Genomic DNA, 24,204 nt, shown 5'->3' with positions numbered 1-24,204 from the left:
ATTTAACATATATAGTAATATTAATATAATACATAATATGTTATGATATAATAATATATATTTACATGATATATATTATTTCCAAAGAAGGTCAAGACAGTTATCAGTTATATTAGTTTTAAAAAACAACAGTAACAACAATAAAATTAATTCTAGATTCTTCACTAGTAAAAACCTAGTAATAAAATAATAAAAAGGTAGAAACCAAGGGATAATAGATAAACCAATAATCAAGTATAAACAACAGAAATATTAATATAAGCCAAGGTTGAATTTAAGTATAATAACAATAAAGAGAATAAATCAAAATATGATGCAACCATCTAATAAGACATACAGTAGTTATTTATTTTATGTCCCAAATAACACAAAAGCTAATAAATCAAACAAAAATTATTTTTAGAAAGATCTTTATTACAATACAATTATACTGAGAGACAGTTTTCCAAATTGGAAAAATATAGTAGACAGAAAAGTAAAATAAGCAAAATGATAGATGAATTAAATAATATATTAAAAATTATTAAATCTATCTCAATAGCCTTGTTACTAAGTTATTAAGTATTATTATTAAATATATGTATTATTCTCGGTATGAATATAAATATAATAGAGGAATTATGTATCACAAAGAAAATTTCACATATTTAAAACAACTGTTCTCTTTCCTGTTAATCTAGAAAAATTAAAAATAAATCAATGATGGGGCGCCTGGGTGGCTCAGTCATTGAGCATCTGCCTTCGGCTCAGGGCGTGATCCCAGGGTCCTGGGATCGAGCCCCACATCAGGCTCCTCTGCTGGGAGTCTGCTTCTTCCTCTCCCACTCCCCCTGCTTGTGTTCCCTCTTTCAATGGCTGTCTCTCTGTCAAATAAATAAATAAAATCTTAAAAAATAAATAAATAAATAAATAAATAAATATAAATCAATGATGAAGTGCATTTCATATGATCCTTGCATCAGAAAGCTATATTGTAAAACTTTTAAAACTCAGAAAAACTGAACTCAAAAGTAAATGTGTAACTTGACAAATTTAATAATAAATAACTAAAAGAAGAAGGAAGAAAGAAAGGAACTTCTTACTCCGCCCACAAAACATTTGAGAAAAAAATACAAAGTAAACCAAATAAATCAGAAGAGGAAATTCATATGACTAAAATGTGAAATTAATTAATAGTTAAAATATGAATTTAATAAATAGAAAATAAAAGAAACAAAATAGAAAAAAATTAAAATGCCTTAAGAAGTTCTTTATAAAAAAACAATTAGATTATCACAGTCCAGTAGAACATTATACAAGGATAGAAATATTTTATATCTCTGTTGTCCAACACAGTATCCCCTACCTACATGTGACCCTTAAAATATAGTCACTGGAACTGAAGAACCAAATTTTCAATTTTATGTAATTGTAATTCATAGAACTATCAACTTAAAGGTCATGTGACTAGTTCCTACAATATTAATACAGATTTGGACAGATTTTTACATGCCTAATTCAAGAAGAAAGAGATAAAAATTTTAAAGGTTTTATGAATAAATTCTATAAATGAAGTCAATGTAAAAATAATAGATTTGGGGAAAAAAAAAACCTTTGATGAAGAATGAAGATATTGGGTAATATCTATAATATACAAGGAGATGTTACCAATTGGCCAGAAGGAGATAAACAACCATAAAGAATAGAAAAGAAAAAGAGAAGAAGAGAGAGAAAGAGAGAGAAGGAGGGAGAGAGAGAGAGAAAGTAGAAGAAATAAAGAAAGGATTCACAAAGAGTAAATATATAAAAGCTGACTGTGTTAATCAGAATTCTGAGATGGTCCCCTGATTTCCTCATATCCATCCCTCTCCTTGGGCATAAGTGGAACCTGTGACTTTTTTTAACCAATAGATTATGGTAAAGTTAAAAGGATTTTTCATACATAAGTACAGTTCTTAAATCGTTGACTGTGAGTTAATGAAAAGAAAAATTATCCTGGCAGGACCTGACCAAATCACACAAGCTTAAGAGAGTCTAGACCTTCTCTGAAGTTAGAGACTAACTCTCTCCATTGCTGGTTTTGAAGAAGAAAGCTGACACGAATTATATAGCCATAAGGAAATGGATTCTGCCAACAACCAGAGGATGCTTGAAAACAGCTCCTTCCTTAGTCAAGCCTCCAGATGAGATTGCGCCCCAGCCAAACTTTGATTTCAGCCTTATGAGACCCGAAGCAGAGAATCCTTCAAAGCCATGCCTGGACTTCTGACCTGCAAAATGTATGAGATGGGTGTTGTTTTCAGCTGTGAAGTTTGTGGTAATTTGTTATGGTAATTTGTTATGCTCAATAGAAAGCAAACAAAATGATGCTCAAAATAAGTAGTGAGAAAAATAAAAGTTAAAGAAACAATGCACTCTTCCTATTGTGATGGTTCTAAAACAATTGAAAATTCTTTGAAGTTCCTCCCAACCAAAGGTGGAGTCTAGTTCTTCATGAATATAAACTGGCCTTAGTGACTGACTTCTAATGAATATAATGAGGTAGAAGTGATGCTAAATGAGTCTCCTGGAGGCTGAGGTTTCTCTCCTGGAATGCTTGCCCTTGGAATGGAGCCACAACGCTCTGAGGAAGCCAAACAGCCCTTGGAAAAGCCACACGTATGTATTCTGGCCACTGCCCCAGCTCAAATCGCAGCCAACAACCACCATCAAGTTGCCAGATTGTGACTGAGGGAGGCTTTGGATGATTTCAGCCCACAGCCTTTGAGCAAGCCCAGCTGAAGTTGAATGTGGCAACAATGAGTGATCCCTATCAGGTCCTAACAACATTGCTTACTCCTCAGCAAACACTGTCATTATTTTAAGCTGCTGACCTTTGAGGATAGTTGGTGACATAGCAAAAGATAATGGAACGTGTCTGTACTTACCTGACAGGCACAAATGTGAAAGAACAAAAATGGCTGGCTGGGATGTCGTGAAAAAAACTGTGAGCAACCAGGACCCATGTTCAAGAAGGATTCTGGGTGCTCATGCAGATGAACAGTGAAACCCTGCCGGCACTCAGCCCTGCTTCCCACAGCACCGCTAGCTACCTTCAAGCACTGGCAGAAGAAACTTCGGATGGCTTCAAGTTCTCCAGGTGCTGGGCAGCTGGTTTTCCCAAACAAGTGTAAATATCTCATAGTGAAAATCTACCTGCAAAGAACCAGAGTTTTTATTTATCCACTGACAAGATTGCAGCAGTGAATTGGATCCCTCTCTTGGAACATTTAGACCCTATGTGCGTGTTCAGCAAGTTGTTCCAGGCCTGGCAGCAGTCTCCCTGGGAAGTAATGAGGATCAAAGATCTGTGGACCTCTCCTCTGGTTGAACTCTGGTTTAAAAGCTTTCCGAGGTGTTCTTGTGTGATATTACAGAAAATGTCCTCAAGGCTAGAGCAAGACTGGCAGCAAACATAAAAGGGCCCACCTTGTGTGATAGGAGTGACAAGAAGAGGTCTCCCCTAGCACAGTGTTTATGCAGACATTGCTGGTGATTGTTCAGTATGGCCTGTTCGATAGTGAATAGACAAACATGAATACAGTGAAGGAACAGAGCAAACAAAAAAGTAAGAAAGGGATTAAAATGATTTGAATATCTATTGACAAGGGAATCATTGAATACATTATCATATATCAATAACGTGGAAAATAAGAACTCCCGTATATATGCCTGTGTATATAAATTAATTATATATATACATAAATGATTTTGATGAGAATGAGAAACAAGAAGGAATATATACTGAGTTATTCCTATGGAGAGGATAGGTGTGGAGAGCAAAAAAATAAAAGTTGATTATTTCTTAAAAAGTAAAAATAAGATGACCTGAGAGTCAATGTGTGCCCAACTAAGTAGATATCACGTATTTTAGAAAGCCAGACTTTATTACCTCGAAGTCACATTAGCTACTTCATTATCCAACAGATTATGATGGAAATAATCATAGTATTCTCATTCTATCTTTTTTATTTCTGACAAATATTTCCATTTTTGGTGCTCAAACCAATCCATAGAATAAAAGACTGAGTAATAGTATATTTCCCTTGAAGTGCAGGCATCTGCATTATTCTCTAATTAATGCTACTCAGAAAAGCAGTGTCCTGATCAAATGATTGTCCGACTACTTCCAAGTGGCAAGGCCCTGGGGAAATTGCTGGAAAGACAGAGGAATGTGTTTTATCGGAATCTTTGCAACTTTCTTCTCATCCTAAGTGCACTTGAGTAAGTAAATCTAGTAAATGGCCAGTAAGAAAAGAGAACAAATGTTGGAACGGCTGTGGGTTGAGAGTCAGGCTCAGAAGCCCAGCTGCTGGGTTTCCAACTCCATTCTACCTTTTATGAGCTATGTAAATTTAGACCATTCTTAGTAAAATACAAATAATAATGGTATCTATTTCATAATATTGTAATGAGGATTAAATGCATTAATATCTTTAATGTTCTTAGAAATAAAGCTGGTATGCTGTTAGGAGCTCAAAAGATGTCAGCTGATGTTATTATAATTCTTATTCTTATCAACTGAGCAATCTAGTTCCAAAAGCAGTAAATAACTAGTTACTGTTATTTTCTAAATGGCTAAGGTGCTTTATTTCACCAATAATGACATTTTAGCTGCAGATGTCCACCCACATCCCCTGCAACTTATTACTTCCAAGTACCCAGCACCCTCCTCATGGTTTATTCCATAGCAGAGCTGAAGAACTAGAGAATTAACAACCTCCCACCCCACCCCACCCCCACACACCTAAATAGTTGTTCTCGACCAAAGAATGAACAGGAGTTAGTGCTTAAATACCCTGTCTCCCTTGCCCCTCAGGGAAATAATTTTGAGGTGTGTGGTTCACACCTTTACCAAAGCTTCTCTGCTGAGATTAAGGTATAGTCAAGAGTGGTTTATTGGCTGCTGTTCCTTCAACTGTCTCATGGTCCCACTGCCCTACCTGGAGTACTTTAGTTCTTATTTCAGGGTTGACTTCTGGAGGAACCTCTAGTTCAGAAACGGTAATATACGCTGGACTTTTGAAATATTGAAGAATATATTCAGAAATCCCTCAATTGATAAATAGTATCACCTTTGCCTTATGAAATGCTATAAAATATTGCTGAAAAAAATAATTAAATGAATAATGGTTAAGTACACAGACTCCAGAGTCGGACTGTTGCAACTTTCCCTCTACCTTGGCAATGCCACTAACCTCTCTTTACCTAAATGTTCTCACATGCAAAATGAATATTACACCATTACCAACCACATGGAGTTGTTCTGGAGAGGAACTTACATAATATTCAGAGCAATTATAATAAGATCACTGTTGTTATTAATAAAACTGAGTTGAAATGTGGAAGCTAGATTGTGACATTATAAAGTAAAATGCTGACCTAATTCTCTTTCTGCCTCCACCTTTCAGTCTAATGCCTCCAGTGCCATCCTGCTTCCTGGAACACAACTGGCCTCTCTCCTGACCTCCCTGTCTCCCAAACCCCCCTGCTATTATGGCCTGCCCCAGCCACTCACAACAAAAAGCAATTCAGCCTCGTCTCTTGACCCGGAATACTCTTCATAATCATTCTCCCAGTCTGCAAACCCAACACTAAAATGTGATTCAAAATTGGGCTTGGACAAGTTTCCAAATTGCTACTCATCAGAGATTCTGTGTATAAAACTATGAATGCTTAAATCCCAAATACTGAAAATCTGTTGTATGTCTTCATGGTCATTAAGTTTCTAATCAAATTATTCTATCCTGTATGGAGTTTCCTTGTTGTTTGAACTTGAGAAGGCATCTAATGCTAGTAATGGCAGGCTATCACTTAAAATTAGGGTGAATGACTACGTGACAGTCGCCTATCCAACTGGTGCTATCTTCTGCAGATGCGTCTGTAGAGGCCAGGTAGCCTCTGGACTGACTCATTCTGCTACAGTCTTTGCAGTCCTTGCATTTAGGTTCCAGTTTTAACCCAGATCTCCTCAGTACCAGAGCCATCCATTGACACCTGCCTTCCCTCCATCCTAGGTCAGACATGATTTCATCATGCATTCTTCCGAATTTCTGTCCTCCATCTTGAATTCTTGCTACGTCTCCAAAAGTCTACACTTTTGAAATTTAATTCCCTTTTCCTTGCTTTTCTATACAGTAATGGCCTTCATCTCAAGCAGTAGATACCAAATGCCTGGCTATTGCCTGATTTGGGAGAAATGTCTTGGGTCACAGGAAGTGGAGTGGGGTGGGTGCTGTCCATTCATAATTGAAAAGTTATATCCCATCAAAGTTATTTAAGGATTGTATACAGAGAACTTATGTGTTAGTTGGTTTTGCTAAATATTATAAACTGCTCAAGATTAAAAGGCATCTCTTAATCATCTTTGGATATTAATCCCTAGCAAATTGCCTGGTACATTGAAAGAGCTCAATATATGTCTTCTCTTTGTTGGTGGCTGAATACATTTCTGAGATGCCAAAATGGGAAGACACAGGGAGATGCACGTTAGGTGGGCGATACTTGAAATTTGATCATGGACCCAGGATGGACCACATACATTTTTGTTCAGAGGAAATTCCATTTTGGCTGGCTAACATGAATAGGAAACCAAAAACTGCTATTTAGACCATAGTAGAGTAGAGCTGTTTTACCCGAAAGGGAAAGATAATGACCTCTCCAATGCCAATACACACATACCTAGAAAAAAATCCCAGTGAGAATAAACTTTGATTTAAAAGGAGGGAAAAATAAGGCGCTAGTTGAAATAGGTTATAATAAGGCAGTTTGTTAAGAGCTTAATTATCCGTGCCCCCAGAGGAGGGTATGATGTTATGGCAGAGGAAGAAATCATAAAACTTAGCAGCAGGGGTTCATCTTCTCAGGTATTAAATAGGTAATTAATCTTAACTGCAAGAGGCAATTAAGCCTCACTCAGTAAGGTGAGGATTTTTAGGCTCACAGTCAGAGCAAAACTTCAAGCCAAACCAGAAATGAAATAGGCAAGAGAGCAAAATAAATGACACATATGACTAATATTCTTTTGAAAAATACATTAATCTTCATATTGTTTCTGTACTAATCTGTATTGTTTTGGAGAAGGCTAGGTTGTGTCTGAGATAGAATTTTATTTTCTTTTATTTAAAAAAGTTCTCTGGATTTTCCCTTATTTTGTGGATTTTTATTTTTCTGCAGTTGCTACAGGCATATAACATAGATGCCAAAAGTGTGCATTTGAACATTATTCATGTTAACTTCGCAACAAATTTATAGAAACCCAGGCTAGCGGAAGAAGCATGAGTTGTGGGATCCTTTATATATACCTAAAAAAAAGCAAGGTTTTAAAAGAAAATTTTTATTAAAATAAAATATAATTAATTTTCATCCTACATAAAATATTTAATAAATCAAATTTGAAAAAAATATTTTACCTGATTTTATAAGTTTAGGAGTAAGAAAGGATAATATATACTGTATTATTTTGCTGTGTCTGTCATAACAAAATGTAGCCCCCTTTAAACCTAGAAATTTATTTTCCTACAGTTCTGGAGGCTGGAAGTCCAAGATCAAGGTGTCAGCAGGTTTCGTTTCTCCCAAAGCCTCTTCTTGCCTTGCAGATGGCCATTTTCTTGCTGTGTCCTCATGGCGTTTTCTCTGTGCGCACACACCCCTGTTGCCTCTCTCTAAATCCTCAACCCCCCTTCTCACAAAGATACCAAAAGATACCAGTTAGATTAGATTAGGACCCATCCTAACCGCCTCATTTTAACTTAATGACCTCTTGTACGGCCCTATCTGCAAAGATGGTAACATTCTGAGATAATGACCGTTAGAGCTCTAACACATGCATTTTTGCAGAATGTAATCCAGTCTATAGTATAAACACATCACAAAAAAAAAAGAAAGAAGAAAGAAAGAAAGAAGAAAGAAGAAAGAAAGAAAGAAAGAAAGAAAGAAAGAAAGAAAGAAAGAAAAGCATAAACCTTTGAGATGAAGAAAGCTGTGTCAACATTCCAGTTCTACTTTCTTGCTTTGTGATTTGAAGCTAACTATTTAAATCCACTGAGGCTTAGGTTCTTATATATATGTGATTGGATACAAGCTATTAATAGAGAAATTCTCTCCGACTTCCGCCTGGCTCACATAGCATCCTGTATTTGGCAAATTTCAAGTCTCTTCTTACTGTGATACATATACCCTCCTATTGACCCAGATGAGACTCTGCCAGACCAGCTACTGGATTTCTTATCTATAAATCGGAACCTTATAATACCTACTGTATAGGTTTGTTATGAAATTTAAATAACTTAATACAGGAAAAGCTTATACAACAACGCGTGGCAAAGAGAAAGAACTTCATAGAAAAGACAGGGATTACTCTCCTACTAGAGATCATATAAGTACATGTGGGAGAGCTTGGTGCATTATCCTCTCACGTGACAAAAGTTACTTTTCTTACTATGTTTACTCCTCCAAGTGGCAGATACTGTCAGCTTTCTCTAATATCTGTCCTTTCCCTCCTCCTTACTTGTAGAGCAAGTTTCCTTTTAGCTGGGCATGTACCTGCCTTAAAGGAGACTACATTTTCCTACTGGAAGAAAAGCAGACTAAATTCTGAACAGTGGGACACAGAAGTAGTGGGTGTAATATCCAGGACCAGAGTTACTGAGAATTCATCTTTAATATGGATGAGAGAGAAATAGAGACTTATCTTTTTAAAACCACTGCTAAACAGTTGTGTATACACGTCTGGAACTCTGAGTTTTCAGGGAACGACGTATGAATTTAGGACTCATTTGCTGAAAGATGAGAGCTAAAGCTTGAGACTGACAAGGACCGCCTTGGAAGAAACTGTTGCCAGAGACGCAGCCCACAGACTGAGCCTGGGGCACGAGAGTTAGGGAAGACAGGAAGCTTTACAACAGTAGGCTCAAACGGAGCAGCCGATGAGACGTGTTGTCTTAGTAACCCAAAGGACAAGACTTCAAAGAAGGCACGAGTGATTGAGTAATAGGTCACTCAGAGAGGACAAAGAAAAGACTGGCGGATTTGCAGCATCAAGGTTAGCGACCTTGAGGACAATTTCAGTGCGGTATGGACAAAAGTCCAATTTAAAATGTCGAAGAGAGACTAAGAGGATTAAAAATAAAGTAAGACCACAGGCCACCTACCTGAGTTTTTAAAGGTTGGTGTTTTTGTTTTATTTTCTTTGGTTTGGTGTTTTCCCTCCTAACAGAGAGCAGTAAAAAGATGCAAAAGCAGGAGGAGGATGAGAGAAGGGGAATCAAAGGAAAGGGGTTTTATTTTGTTTTGTTTTGTTCCCTGACAAATAATAGATCTATCAATACTTTAAAACACCCCATGCAGGGTCTTTCTTGTGGGCTTTTTCACATGTCTTCTCTGCCTGGAATAAATAATTGCATTCACACTTTTCTCCTGGCTTCTCCTTTTGGCTACGAGGTCTTACACAAATGTCTCAGCCCGCGCTGACTTCACCATCGCGTGCCGACATTCTGCACTTCCTAGTCTCTAAGTTGCCCTCTCTGCAAACCCTGCGAGGGCAGGGTGTGCGACCATCCTGTTTTGTCCTGAGTCTCACTGTCTAGCAGGCGTCTGTTGTGTGTCAGGGGCCAATACAATGGGAACAGCAATGACTTCTTGTAGAGGACATTGTGAGAGCTGGCCGAGCTAAATCACGAAGAGCACGTGCAATGTTGCAGGTGCTGAGGATACCTGCACTCGTTGCTGTTTATACTTAAATTGATGTCTACCTAAATCATCAGGGCGTCATGGTGTTTTTGCCTTTTACCATGTAGGATTATATTATTGTTTTTTGTGAATGAGATCTCTACCCCCTGATCTAGAATTTATGTGTTACCATCAACCTTTAATTCATGGTCTTTAAGCATTTCATTCTTCTAGCAGGGGGCAATCTTTTCCCTTCTTCCCTTCTAGGTTCTTTGGCTAGTCTAATAATAAAATTGACATAAGACAGATTAATAGGAGAAAAACTTTAATTTTGCAATACTGGAAACCCCAAAACATGAATCTCCCTGGCAGTTGAGGTTTCTGTGCCATCGTGAGCGAAGAACTGGAAGAGGGGTCTAGGACTTAAAAAGGGCGAGGAGATAATTCACAGGAAGATGGGAAGAGCAAATGTTTGGTAAACAAATGTTTGTCAGGTTGCGCAGAGACAATGGGACACAGAGAGGAATTTGAACAATCAGGTCTTACCAAGCTCCTCCGAGCCTATCACACTAAGCCCATAGTTTTTGTAGTTACCTCTCTCCGTGAACTAGGGCAGAAGCAAAAACCTCCGCCTGAGTCCCTGTGGCCCTGGATTGTCTTCAGCTCAAAGCAATGTTCACGTCAAAGTGGCACAGCCTGGGGCAGCCTGCTCCAAACCCCATCAACCTAATTGAGCTGACCTTTGATGTGCTCTGTGAATGAGAGCCATTTACATTTCTGATGTTTACTGTTACAATTAGTGTCATCTTTGCAATTTTGGTGTTTTTATCTTTCTGCTGAGTTTGACCAAAATTCCCGAAAAACTATTTTTAAAAATTATCTCTGTGCAATATATCTGGCCAAGGCAAAAAAAAAAAAAAAAAAAAAATGAACCACCTGAAATTTAGCTATGCTGTTTCTATCACTAAGTATATACATACATTTATGGAAGGCAGAATACCAACAGCCTTGTCACAAAACCTTGCCAACAGGAGGTTGAAATAAACTGTGGTCTCTAGTGTTCAAATTTTATATGAGCGACTGACTTCTCACTATTTTCTCTGATTGTAGACCTTGACCAATGGAATATTTCTATCCACGTCTCTAGGTTCCTTGCCCCCTACATCAACACCTGAGTTATGTACAATACCATTTAGGCTTTTGTTAAAGTATATTGGTTAGAAATAGACAATTTGGCTATAAAATTTATTTTTGTTAGCATAAAAATGGGAAGGCAAAAGAAAAAATATTAATTAATAGGCAGTATGTGTCATGGCGTATATATCAACTTAAGTCAGACTACCTTAATATTGCATTAGAACATATTTTAGTAAAAAATTATCCCTTTAGTTTCTAGCAGAAGGAGGTACTGAGAACAATCTTAATATAACTATGCCTGAAATTTACCTAGATTTTATTTTATTTTATTTTTTTTTGGTAAACAGACTATACATCTTCAAAGCAATTCAGCCCTTTAGAAATTGATAAACATTGCCTTCCTAGTAGAGAGAAACTTAAATGCCATCACATGTAAAATGGGTGTATCTAGTGTTCAGTTATCAGATAATATCCATCAGTCACCAAATAAATTGATTGCTCTGGGATGACTATTTCTTTGATCAGTGTAGTATTATTTAAGTGATAGTTTTATTTGCAGTTTCCAGTGTGAAATGCAGCATCTAGGAATGGAATCACACCACGCTAGAACAGTATTCTGTCAGGAAGTCTCTAATCTCACGGGCCAAAGGAAACACCAGAATTTTCGTTGAAACTTTCAGTGGGGACTCGACTGTCCAGATATCAGAGTACACTCACTCCTGGGATTTTCAGAACTTTATATTTAAAAAAAAACATATTTAGTTGATAACAGTTGAACTCATATTGTAGAATGAGAACTACCCATAAATTATTAAACTGTGAAGCATAATCACTAGGGAAATCCATAAGAAAAACTGTTATCTATTAGTTTGCATTCTCTTTCTCATTAGAAAAATAGTGAAACTTAGCCTGGGGAGAAAGAAGGCTTTTCTTTTAGAGAGGCAGGGCTTTAAGGTAGAAAAAGGAGAACATGAGGGTCAAATGGGCCTTTTAAATATAAGTTGTTTCATGTTGAAGTAGTTACTTAACCATTCTCTCATTTCCTCATCAACAAAAAAGTAGTATATATGTTTTTCTAATTATTCAAAGTCTGTTATAAAACCTCAATGAAATAGTATGTAAATGGCTTTGCATACAACCTGTCATATAGTTGTCCGTCAATCAAAGTACTTCTTTCCATTGTGGCTCTAGGTCCCCCTTTTCTTCCTCACCCAATTTCTACAGATTCTTTTCTGGGTTTCATTTTTGTCCACCATTAGACTAAGCTGTAATATCAATTTTTTTTTCAGTAGTTTTAATTTCAAGGAACAGAGACATTCTTATGATTTCAACATCAAATATATATATATATATATATATATATATAGTTGTTGCTTTTTTGTTTGTTTCAAAGAAATATGTTCAAGTAAGACAAAAGACTGGTCTCTCACCGAAATGAGGAAAAGCTAGCCTACCAGGCATCATGGAAAAAATAGCAACAAGCATATTCTGATGTCAGGAGACTGGAGTATAGTTCAGGAAATGGGTCACTCAGGACTGACATGGTTCTGGGGACTAGGTTCTATCTTTGGCCCTCAGCAGACACTGTTTGTTCATCTGTATACTAGTCATCTCACCGTAATGTTGCCTCAGATTCAACCAATTCCTGTTTCTATTTCTCCTATGGCTGTAAAGCAACCATATTCCCTCTATGACTGTAGTCTTCCGAAAGTCACTTTTTCACAGCGTCTGCGTACACACGGCATCTGCAGCTTAGCATTGCTGTTTATGCTTCTACCTCAATTACTAACTAATTGAGTCTCTTCGCAATCTCAAATTCAAATTACTGAGTTAGATCCAGCGAGTCACAATTAACCTTATTGAAAAAGTCATCTCATTTTAGGATTTTCCATGGGACACTACCTAGCCTATAAATTGGGTGCTTTGGAGTCGAATATCTCATTTTATGCAATCAGCTCCTTCCATGAATGTGGGCCATGTGACAAAAGTCATGACCAAATACATTTAAAACTAGACCACTTCCTTCTTCAGGGGCTGTGAATTTGGTAGTTTCTCTCAGAATCTATAGCTATTCTTAAGTTTAGTTTATCAAGTGCTTCAAAGGGCTATTTCTTATTCATCCAAATGCCCCTAAGAAAATTCAATAAATGTAGTCTGTTTTGGGTCTCTTAGTACGTGCATATAGTTCACTCTTCTCTGCCACATAAACTTATGATAAAATTTAAGTTCTCTTTTTTTGGCTCGAAGTATAACTTCTACATTGACTGTAAGCTTTAATGTTTGACTCCTACAAGCAAGTATTAACTCCACAGAGCTGAGATGTAATCCGTAATATTTATTGCTCTGTTTCCAGTACTTAGAACAAGATTTGGCACATATTAGGTCTTTGTTAGGTATTGCTAGAATAAAGGGAGACACACACACATATCATTCTTTAATGCAAGTAAACATCTTCTCAGTCTCTAATTGCTCATAACATCAGTGTCCAGTCATTGTATATCCATTGCCTTAAAGATTAAACCTGTATATCACAAGACATTGATGAGGCTAGCTAAGCAAGCACATATTAATTTGATGAGCTTTATAAATTTGTTAAGCATGTAACATATGCATGCTTAACTTTAAAGTACTACGCACTCTACTGTTTTAAAAGCTGCAATTTCTAAGCATTTATGAATTCTTCTGATGTTCTCTACCTGGTGCTACTCTTTGGAGAAGTTCAATAAAATCTGTAATATTTGCCCCTAACTATAGCAGAACCAGAGTCTTACAGAACGTCAACAAAAATATACCCAGTCGTATATATACCAACACTTCTAATGCAAAACAAAGCAAACATAAAAGAGGGAACTGAAGTGTATTTCAGAAAGAAAAAGAGGTGAAAATTTTGACTAATGCAAATTAAAGTGTGTCACTCAATGGTAAAATGTCTTATGTTTCCAAATTTCTTAAAACCGTATACCAGCCATATACGTTATCTTAACTGCAGCAGCAAACCTTTCCATCTGCGTACCTCGTCTAGGGTAAGAGAAAAATGACTGAGAAGATAGGTTCTAGAGGCAGGGGGCTTTGTAGGAGGCCCAAATCTAACTCTTTCAAGCTGTGTGATCAATCTTCCTGATCCTCGAAATGGACTCACCTCTTTCCCCACATCCTGCTTCAGAGATGTAATAGAAATCATAAAGTTAAAACTATCTACCAGACCTCTCCCTTTGGGTGTCCCATAAGTATTCCATTTCTCCCTCTAAACACCCTACATCTTAAGTAATACTGAACAAAAGCAATTACATGAATTTTTTTAGGCCAAAGATCAGGAGGAAACCCTTAACTTTACAGGATACTGTTTAATTAATGGGTTGTCATCTGTATTTTTGTTTTAAGGCAACAAGTCAGAAGTTCAGGATAGCATGACACAGACATCATTCAGAAACTCTTGGTTGTTTTTAATGTTCCTTTATTCTGTATTCAGGATACAGAATATCAGATGATCAGATATTACCTATGGACATTGTTTTCTCAACTAATGGTAGACCTTTCCTATTTCTGGGAAGTGAGGTCGCCCACTATTTTGTGATGGTAAACAGAAAGAGGCTTACCCAGAGAGAGCTCCATAGTCATAAACTTGTTTGTGTCTCTCCTCGAGAAGGTGGCATTACTCCCTCTTTTACGCCTAAGATGACTGAGAATATAATGATATTAAATCATACCAGTTTCTTTCATAGAGATATGAAAACTAACCAGCATATAATATTTCTCATGATACAGCACTAGATATAAGTACTATGTCATGTATCATGCTTTCTGATTCTTCCACTTAGAAATTCTGTAAATTGACTGTTGGGAATGAAATAGCCCAATCATGTGGCTTCATCCTCTCTGGTTGCAACTTATTAAATTCATATATCCCTATAAGAAGGAAGCATTGCAATATTACAAATGACCAAGGTCTTGGGTGCCTGAGCAAGAATGTCTTGTTTGTGACTTCGTGACTTTGTACACGCTCCTGGCTCTTCCTGCGCCCATTCTTCACCTGGTTACTTCCTCATCACGGAAAAGTATTTTTCATATACATTTATTTTTATTTTTCTACATCTCTTTCTTGATATTTAGCACCATGGACTGCACTTTATAAGCCCTCGAGGAAAGGCGTCAATCTTAGTAAGGGTTTGTCACATGGTAGATACTCAAATATTTGACTGAGTGAATAAGCTGATGGTATTTTACTTTATCATTTGGCAGACACGTGGCAAAACATAACGTGATCAGTGATGGGGAGAGGGGATTAAACCAATGATAGCACTGTGTAGAAAATGAAATCTAGTGACAAAATTTTGGATAAGAAATTCACTACTTGAATGAAAATAGATATACATTGCCCCTTCTTTCAGCAGCATGGAGACTTCAACTTTCCTGGAGGAGAGAACAACCTGGGGGAAGGGAATAGAATAGGTTAAAGAAGGTTCTCTTTCCTTTGGCTCCTTGAGCCCGTTACAAATAAAGTGCTAAGCTGAGCGTAAATCAGTTTCTTTCCCATGTAATCAGTTCATTTTCTCCATGAAGTAAATTGCAAGAGGGACATGATCGCTTAGAATGATACTGAAAGTTTTACTCCCATAGGCCCAAAGACACAGGCCTCATATTATTTTTATTGACAGGTCTCTTCTAAAGGAAAATCTTAGAAAAATAAGTTGAATATAAACATACAGGTTTCCCCCACTATCCATAAGTAGAGCTTTCCTCAGAAACTTTCATAAGCTGAAATTGTACAAAGTAAAGAGAGCAATTACTATTAATTAATACAGAAATTTTTTTAGCATTCCCAGACCCCAAAAATAACCTCTTTTAGGCTTTTCTGACACGTTAGGACACACCTAAGAAATGCGAAAAACAAATGAGACAAAGCACAGATGCTCTCACACACACTTCAAAGTTGTGGGGCCTGATACTGAGTTGCTGAATTGGGAGCTCCTTCCTGGGGTCACTCCTGCTGCTCTCGCCTGGCTACCTCCAAAACACCTCACTACAAAACAAATGCTGAATGCCATTCTCACTGTTTTGCTTTTTTGTGAAAGCTAAAATCCTCTTTGGATCTCTTTCAGTTAGTGAAAACAGGTAACCCTGTAGGTCTTTAGTAAAAGCAAAGCGGGCATAAAGTGAATTTAAAAAAAAAAAAAAAACAAACCGGGGATACATGTACTCCAGTAAAATCCCACTTCTCAGAATCTTTTACTCCAGCCTTCTAATGGAAACAACCAAGTTGGAAAGAAATTCGTCCTTTCTTCATTTTCTTTGCTGTCATAATGAAAGTATCAGTGGTATGATCAAAGTATCAAAAGTTTGAATTTCTCCAAAGTTAAAAAATAGCTATTATAAATAAGCAACTTGTGAGAATTTTAATGTTGATACATTTGAAGTACAGTAGAGATAAAGGGATATCTGGTTATTGTGCTAAGTATTTAGCATATTTACTGCATTAATTAATTAATTAATTAACATAGCTCTATATTTCTTTAGCACGTGGCTTGAGGATTTTAATTGTAAACACAAATTAGCACTATGATCTAAAAATATAAAAGTTCACGTCAACAGTTAAGCTTTGGAAAAACATTCTTTTTGATGTTGGACTTTCTTACGAAGATATCATGTCCTTTACATTTCAAATGATGTTACATCAAACAACATACTGTATTTGCTGCCCTTTTAGTTTCATAGAATTGCAAGGTTGGCTTAAATTTTTATTAGTCGTTTTTGTTTCCAAGCTCTTCCTTTTGGCTGAAACATTAATTATAGATCACTTCACTATCCCTCTTATAAGGTTTCTATTGTGCAAAGACAGAACATGGTACACTTTCTTTGATCTCCCTTGCAAAAATGTCACTGATACTAAATTCTCTAAATATCATTGAACTTATTAAATGTGCAAGAAAAATGGAAGATTCACGATGACACCTTTTAAAAGTTTTCCAAATTTCTCTGTATAGAAATATCCCTGATAATTAATTAAGAAGTAATGATAGAATTGGAATATCACCAGTTTCAACCTCTAATTAAATAGTGGATCTAGGAAATGAATATATTAATGCCTATTAACATAAAAAAAAGAAGTCAACAGCAGAATAATTGTCTCCTGACAGAAGAACACAATACCACTTATGAACTACTCTTGACAAAAATATCAAAACTATATCTCATGAAGTCCCTGTATCCAACCTTCAATTTATAGGAAATGGAACAGAATATATATTAGACAACACCACATATATACAATTAGCAAAATCTAGCATGTGGCAAATTCAAAGGAAAAATGACCCTGTGTCTTCAACAAGTAGTAAAAGAAAAAATACAGAGGAAGGGAGGAAAACAGGTGAGAGTTGGGACATATAACCAATTTTAAACTATTAAAAAGTGAAATTATGAAACAGTTGTGAAAATGTGAACACCAACTGGTTATTCAATAATTTTGAGAATTTATTATTCATTTTGGTGACATAATAATGGTACTGCAGTGAATTTTGAAGAGTCATTACATTCTAGAAGTAACTAAAATATTTAAGAGTTAAATTATATGATGATTTGAATTTGATTCAAAAGGATCCAGGAGGAGGAAGGAATGGAAAGTTTGCAGTGATACAGAGAAAACAGGATTGGCCACTGATAATTATTAAAGCTGGGTGATAGGTACAGGGAGATCATTCAACTATTCTCTGCATTTTATGTATGTTTGATATTTTCCATAGCAAAAATGTTACTTAAAGAAGTTTTTTAGATTAAAACTCTGGCCACCTCACAATAGGAAATGTCTTACTACCTCACCTTGTGAATGGGCTTTAACGATTTGTCTTGTTGCTCAGCACTCTTTCCTCTCTGCTCTTTCCCTCCCTTTCTTCCAGGTCTGTCCCGTTGGCCAGTTCTGCTACATGCACACACTTTATTCTCTCCCTTACTTAGAGAAGAAATCTGACTCTCCATCTCCTGTAACTAAGTGTCGTCCTGCCTTTTCAGATCTAAAGACTCACTAATGTGTTCTATGAAACCCCAGGCCACCCACACCAGGTGCCAGCCCTTACAATTCCACATTGGCCAAGATGTTAAAATATCAGACCTATCCCTTCTGACACTTAGGCTCCATGATAGGAAGAGAGCAGTAAACATATTTTTATTTCTTTCACTGATCTGAATTATGCAACTACTACCTACCTCTGTTGTCACTTTAAAAGGTAGAAATGGCTAAGATCAAGTTCGGTTTTACATGACATTTTTGGGGGATTCCTCTCCATGACCATTACTTTTTATATGAGATGTTATATTGCTTGAAGGACATAATATTTTGGGATAAGATTGGAAGCAAGAAAATTCTCTCAGCATTTAGATTGAAACAATTACTATGTAAAGTGCATGCTTTGAATATATCAGCAACTTTTCTAGTGAGGCAATTTTGCAGTTTAATTATGTATTTTTTTCTTAATTTGGAAGAGGTAAGTGTATCATTCATTTAAAAAATGTCCCTTTAAGTCATTAATGGAAATTTTCTCTAAATTAGAATTGCATATTTTAATTCTATTCCTGACTAAAGTTCGTATATCATCCACTTATTGCCTGACAGAAAATCATTCTCCTCTTTCTTGACTGGTTGGCAGACCATTAGAATTTTATGTGTTTAATGTAGAGTCTGGGATAAAAAGTTAGTGAGGATTAGTGGATTTCAGTGGTTTGGTGAGTTTCTTTGATTGCAGTTTTTCTAATATAAGATCAAGGCAATTTCATATATAGGATGTTCTTCAAGAGAAAACTACATAGTGTTGTCATAATCCAATGCAGTGAGGTCAAAATGTGAGTTTTTGCTCTCAGTCACTGCAGATCGTCTTCCCCCAAACTCCATCCCACCAATTATATCAGCTCTCTCACATTTAATGATGGGAGAGTCTGGAAAGCAGGTCTCTTCCAAAGGATGAGAAAGTACTAAACTTAAGTACTAATTTCCCATGTGGAAAGAGCCCCGACTATATGCCACACATCTTTTTTGTGTCAAGCCTGAAAGCTTACTTTAGTAGGACCAACTCCTCCATAAGCACAAAGTAGCTACCGCATGAAAGCGCTATGTGCCAGAACGTACCTCTCTTCATGCACTCTCCAACCATAAATGCAGTTTTTAAATATTTCCAGTCACTAAGCAATTACCCCATTCAGCGTACTTGCCATACATCTTCTGCTCTCAAACATACTTCCAGTATCATCTTGGTTTCTCCTGCTTACAATTATTTCTCCCACTTTTTGACAAAGAAAACAAGGAGACTTTTTTTTAGCGTGGTAGTTGATAGCAGTGGCATTGGTGTCCGATTGTGTTCAATTTAAGTCATATCTCTGAAACTTACTGAGACTGTGGTCTTGAACATACAATTTACCTTTAGTAAATCTTAATCCCCTCATCTACAAAAATGGATCTATTTCTCATAGAGTTATTTAAATAAGATAATGTTCATAAGACATGAATCACAGTGTCATATATTATAAGCAAGCAAACTTGGCAGCTGATTGCTATCAAGAAAAATTAAACAGCATAGCTTGCTGTAGGTTCACAATTAACCAAAGGCATTTAACCCCAGGACTGTAGATCCCAGCAGCACACTGAAGCCTCCACGTTCTTAGAATAGCCCAAATTAACCCCTGTTGGTAGACTGGCTGTCAGTCCATATCACACAGCAGATGAGTCTTTCCACTCATTCATAGTCACTAAGCAACTATTTGGTGACTAGGAATATTTAAATATGGATCTTCTGACCCCTAGACCATTACACAGGCTTTCTTGACCAAATAAATGGCCTTGACCACTAACTTCTCCTGCAAAGCCTTGAAAAGAGCGATGCTGAAATCTACGCATTAAAATAGAATATTTGGAACAAAACAAACAAAAAACAAGAACAACAACAAAGGTAGCTTTCTCTATTCTTAGAAGAGAATTTTTAGCTCCCTGGCATTTCTGTTAATTCATGTTGTAAGCTTATCAAGGAAGACCATCTCTTCAACAAGGAGACCTATAATTTAGGGAAAGATATTCAATTCAGGGATACATATTAGGGAGTTGATTTTAGCCCTATGTTGAACCATTTCTTCCAGTCAGGATCTTTTGTTTGTTTGTTTGTTTGTTTGTTTGTTTGTTTATTTATTTATTTATTTATTTATTTTTAAAACAAACTCTGGCTTGTTTTATTAAGGAAGAATTCTGTGTGATTTACTTCTCACATGTTTCTAATGGAATCAGAATCACCTGGATCACTGACAACCAGTGCGCACACTCTGTAGTACTTCCCACATGCTGTGCCCAATTCACTATTATTGCCACTGTAGTGATGGGCTCCAGTTTCAACATGGTATAGTATTCTATTTCAGATTTCCTCAAGGCTGGGCAGTTGTTGGGAGGATGACCAGTTTCACTTTGCCATGTCTGATCATTTTCAGAGCTGCTTGTACCCCAGCAGGTACTTTCCACTTTTCATAATGAGTTGGAGCCTAGAACTGATCAACTCCAGTGACTCTTTCGTCTTCTTTGTGGCCACCATCTTCCTGCCTTAGGTGTGGGATGGCCCCAACCAAGAACAGCCACCAAAATGGCTGGGCGAGAAAAAGTTCCTTTGTTTTATTTCTTAATTGTTGACTCCCAAATACTAACATCCACCAATGGACAACACATGTAGTAGGATAAACTGGGCAGACGATATGGCTATATTTCTCAAAGCAGTATACGATTCGTTTGTTCTCTTCCTTCTGCTATGGCAATTGGTGAGGCCCAGATAATGGAGGTTGCTTCCCCTTATGTCCCAGAGGGAATACATTATGGGTGAGGGTCCCATGGTTGCTGTCTCATGCATGGGTGGTCGGCTGGCATATGTAGTAACTGTATATATGTTAATTTTAGAATATGTTATATTTTAGAACTGTATATATGTTATATTTAGAATAAGGAGCAGATATTAGATTTTATGTTGTATATTAAGAGAATTTTTCAGAAAAAATACATCAGGTAATTTTACACATCTGCTTAACATTCTCTACATGCTTTCACTTAGAATTTAGAACAAAGTCAAAACTCCTTAAAACTGTGTTCACTATTTTGAAGTTTTTTAAAAATGCTTTTCATCAAGTACTTTCAGATTTTCTTCTTCCTGCCGCATAGCAGATTTGCATTCCTCTGACCTCATTGTAGACATACCTACCTGTGTGACTTGCTTTTGGAAATGAAACATAAGCAGAAAGAAATGCCCCACATTGAAAGAAAATGTCTAGTAGTGTTTGGTTCACTATATTGCCTTCCTATTGGTATGGTTATTGTCCTGAAGCATGAAGAGAAAAGAAGCTTCTCTCAGCCTGAGCCCTTGAGTGACTATACTAAACAGAGACCACTGTTGGCCTACATTGAGCAAGAGATAAAGTTGTGTGCATGTGTGTGTGTGTGTGTGTGCATGAGTGTGTGTGTGTGTGTGTGTGTAGCTACCAAGATTTGGGGGTTCCTTTGCACAGCTTAACCTAGCTCATTTTGACTAGTCTAGAAATTGGTATATAGAAGTTCAGTGCTACAGAACAAAAGCTTAAAATCTAGATTGATTTAGTAGTCACTTGGTCACAGGAAACTGTTATCAAAGACTGGGAAGATAGTCTCCTATGTCCTTCAGAGGCAAAGCATTTGGTAAGCTCTGATGCCTGAGGAAGCTTAGAAGCAGGTATTATGTTACAACTCTAAGGGAAGAGATTGGAAAATAGAAAGTTGTACTATATTGGTTTCTTTTTTTTCCAAAAAAGAGATGAGCCCAGAAAAAAAAAAAAATGGCAGTTTTAGGGGAATTGAAAGAATCTATGAATTGAGCGAATATAGGATTTGAAGAGGAAACCTCACTCCTGTTGCTAAGAATAAACAACGTATATGCATGAAAACACAAAACTACTGCCAAAGGGAGAGGGAGATAGAGTGGAAAAGACAGAGAAATAGAGACAGACCAAGAAAGAGGTATTGTTGGATTAAATTTGTTTTAAAATAAATAAGCTATATTCGGTGGGAATCTGAGATCAAATTGTTTCATATTGCAGAAACATGTTCTTATTTTATACCAAATCTCTATATCCTCTGCTCTCTTTAGCCGCACATCATTTGGGAGGGAAAAATCAATGATGTCGTTGCTGCTTTCTAAAATTATATGTCTTAGACACATGGATTCTTTGGGTCATTGCTTTTCTTCACTAATGGAAAATATAATGAAAACTGCATAATAGAAAGAACAATTCCAATGAAACAGGTTAAACTGGTGCAGAATTTTAAACTCAAAATGTGAGCTATGGAATAAGTATCTAATGTAAGTTGTCATCTCTGTAAAAATAAGAATTTCTTCATAGGAATACCACTGGCTTTAATTTTTTTTCTGAGTTTAGAATCTTCTTTATAGCAAAAGATTTATTTTAATCTTAAGTGAAGAGAGCATCCCTAATGACTCTAAAGCTAGAGCAATTAAAGAGACCTGGTGTGTCGACAGGCTAGCAGTCCTAAAAAGTGCACCCCCGAGGAATTACCAATTAAGCATTGTTTACATGCATTAATTCCTGAAGGAAACTGAGAAACAAGTAAGCATATTAGTCAAAGTTTTAGTTAGCCTATATGTACTTGGGAATGGCATAAATATTGAATATAAAATGATTAAAAAGTAACACTTCAGAACAACTGAACCCAAGGCATGTTTAAGAACACAAATACAGGAAGTGCATGATATCCCTGTTTCTTCCAAATGAAGAAAATCATTAGTGTTTCCAGCCCCACTCAGGAATTTCTTCTAGATCTCCACATTCACCCCATAAAACAATAACAACAACAACAAACATAACAAAACAAAACAAAAAAGACCTTGAGTAATTCATTATGCACATTAGCACATATAAAACACAAAGTTACTGAGGCAAAATTCAGAGATAGTTAGCCAGACAGCATAATGCTCAGAAAATAGACACAAAAAGTTGAAGGGTCATGAGTACAGAGAGAGAAGTCTTTCCAAAGCAATAAGAAGCTAGAGGAGGTGGTTTTCAATTATAGCTATGAAGCCTGAGGATTTCTTACAAATTTTAAAATGCACTTCTGGAAGTAGAGAGACAGATTCCCAATACATGTAAAATTAGGGAAAAGTATTTTAAGATATTGGAGAGGTTAACAAAGTGTGTATGTTATATATTGCTGCACAAAAAATGACCTTAAATTTAGCAGCTTAAAGCAACATTTATTATGGGAGTTTCTGTGGGTCAGGGATTGAGATGTGACTTAACTCAATAGTTCAGACTCAGGGTCTCCTATGAGACTGCAGTCCAGGTTAGGACTGTGTAGAGGCCAAGGGCAGGCTGCTCCAAGATGTGCCACTTCAGCATGCAGGTTATTTCTAGCTGAAAACGATCAAGGCCCAGCTGACTCAGGAAGAAACTTTGACTTTCCCTCTTATTGCCTTAAAGGATTTAGAGAGAGGACCAGATCTAGGAAAAGGGCTATGACCATAGATAACCACATTATAACATCAACTAGGCATGGTAAAAAGGGAAGAACCTAGCAAAGTCTGTTAAAATTCCTCCCTAGTTCCTATCCTTTCTGTGTGGCCCAGCAAATATTTGTTTACCAAACATTTACTTTTTCATCTTTCTGTAAATTACATCCCCTTCTTTAAAATCCAAGACCTCTACCTTCTTCTCCTTAGTTCAGGATGACATATATGCCTCATTTTGCCTGAGTCTTGCAAAGCTCATGCCTATGTGGATTCCCCATACCTACATGTGAATTGCTTTTCCCCTCCTGGTAATCTGTTTCATGTTAATTTAATTCTTAGACCAGCTAGAAGAATCTTACAGGGTAAAGAAAAATTTTTCCTCTCCAACAACTATTATTACCACAAGACTTGACTGGAGCTGGAAAATCTGCCTTGAAGATGGCTCACTCACAGGGCTGTTGGCATAAAGCCTCAATCTTTGCTGGCTGTCAGAAAAAGGCCTCAGTTGATGGCCATATAGAGTTCATAAGGTTGTTTGAATGTTTCCATGGCATGGCATCTGGCATGTGACAGAAGCTACACAGTCTTTTATGGACAAGTCTCTGAAGTCACATATAATGACTTCTGTTGTTTTCTGTTGGTCAAACAAACCAATCCTAATACAATGTAAGAAGGAACTATAAAAAGACATGAATACCTGGAGACAGGGATCATTGGAGTCATCTTGAAATCTAGTTATCACATGGATCTATAATCCACTTTCTCCTCCCTAGGGGACACCTGAGGTAGTGTTGACATAAACTAGAGCCCTTTGTAAATTCTAATGGTATTTTACTACCTGGGAGATACCTGGGTGAGTTTTCATCTAAGAGTA

At 36.7% G+C, this 24,204-nt stretch overlaps 1 pseudogene; it reads right to left on the bottom strand.

The window, feature by feature from the left end:
- Nucleotides 1-20,060: 20,060 nt before the first annotated feature.
- LOC113255898 (60S ribosomal protein L30-like) lies at nucleotides 20,061-20,381 on the bottom strand (annotated as a pseudogene).
- Nucleotides 20,382-24,204: the final 3,823 nt, after the last annotated feature.

The sequence above is a fragment of the Ursus arctos genome, unplaced genomic scaffold (genome assembly GCF_023065955.2).
Source record: "Ursus arctos isolate Adak ecotype North America unplaced genomic scaffold, UrsArc2.0 scaffold_21, whole genome shotgun sequence".
NCBI lineage: Eukaryota > Metazoa > Chordata > Mammalia > Carnivora > Ursidae > Ursus > Ursus arctos.
This window is presented reverse-complemented; position numbering and strand designations above follow the sequence as displayed.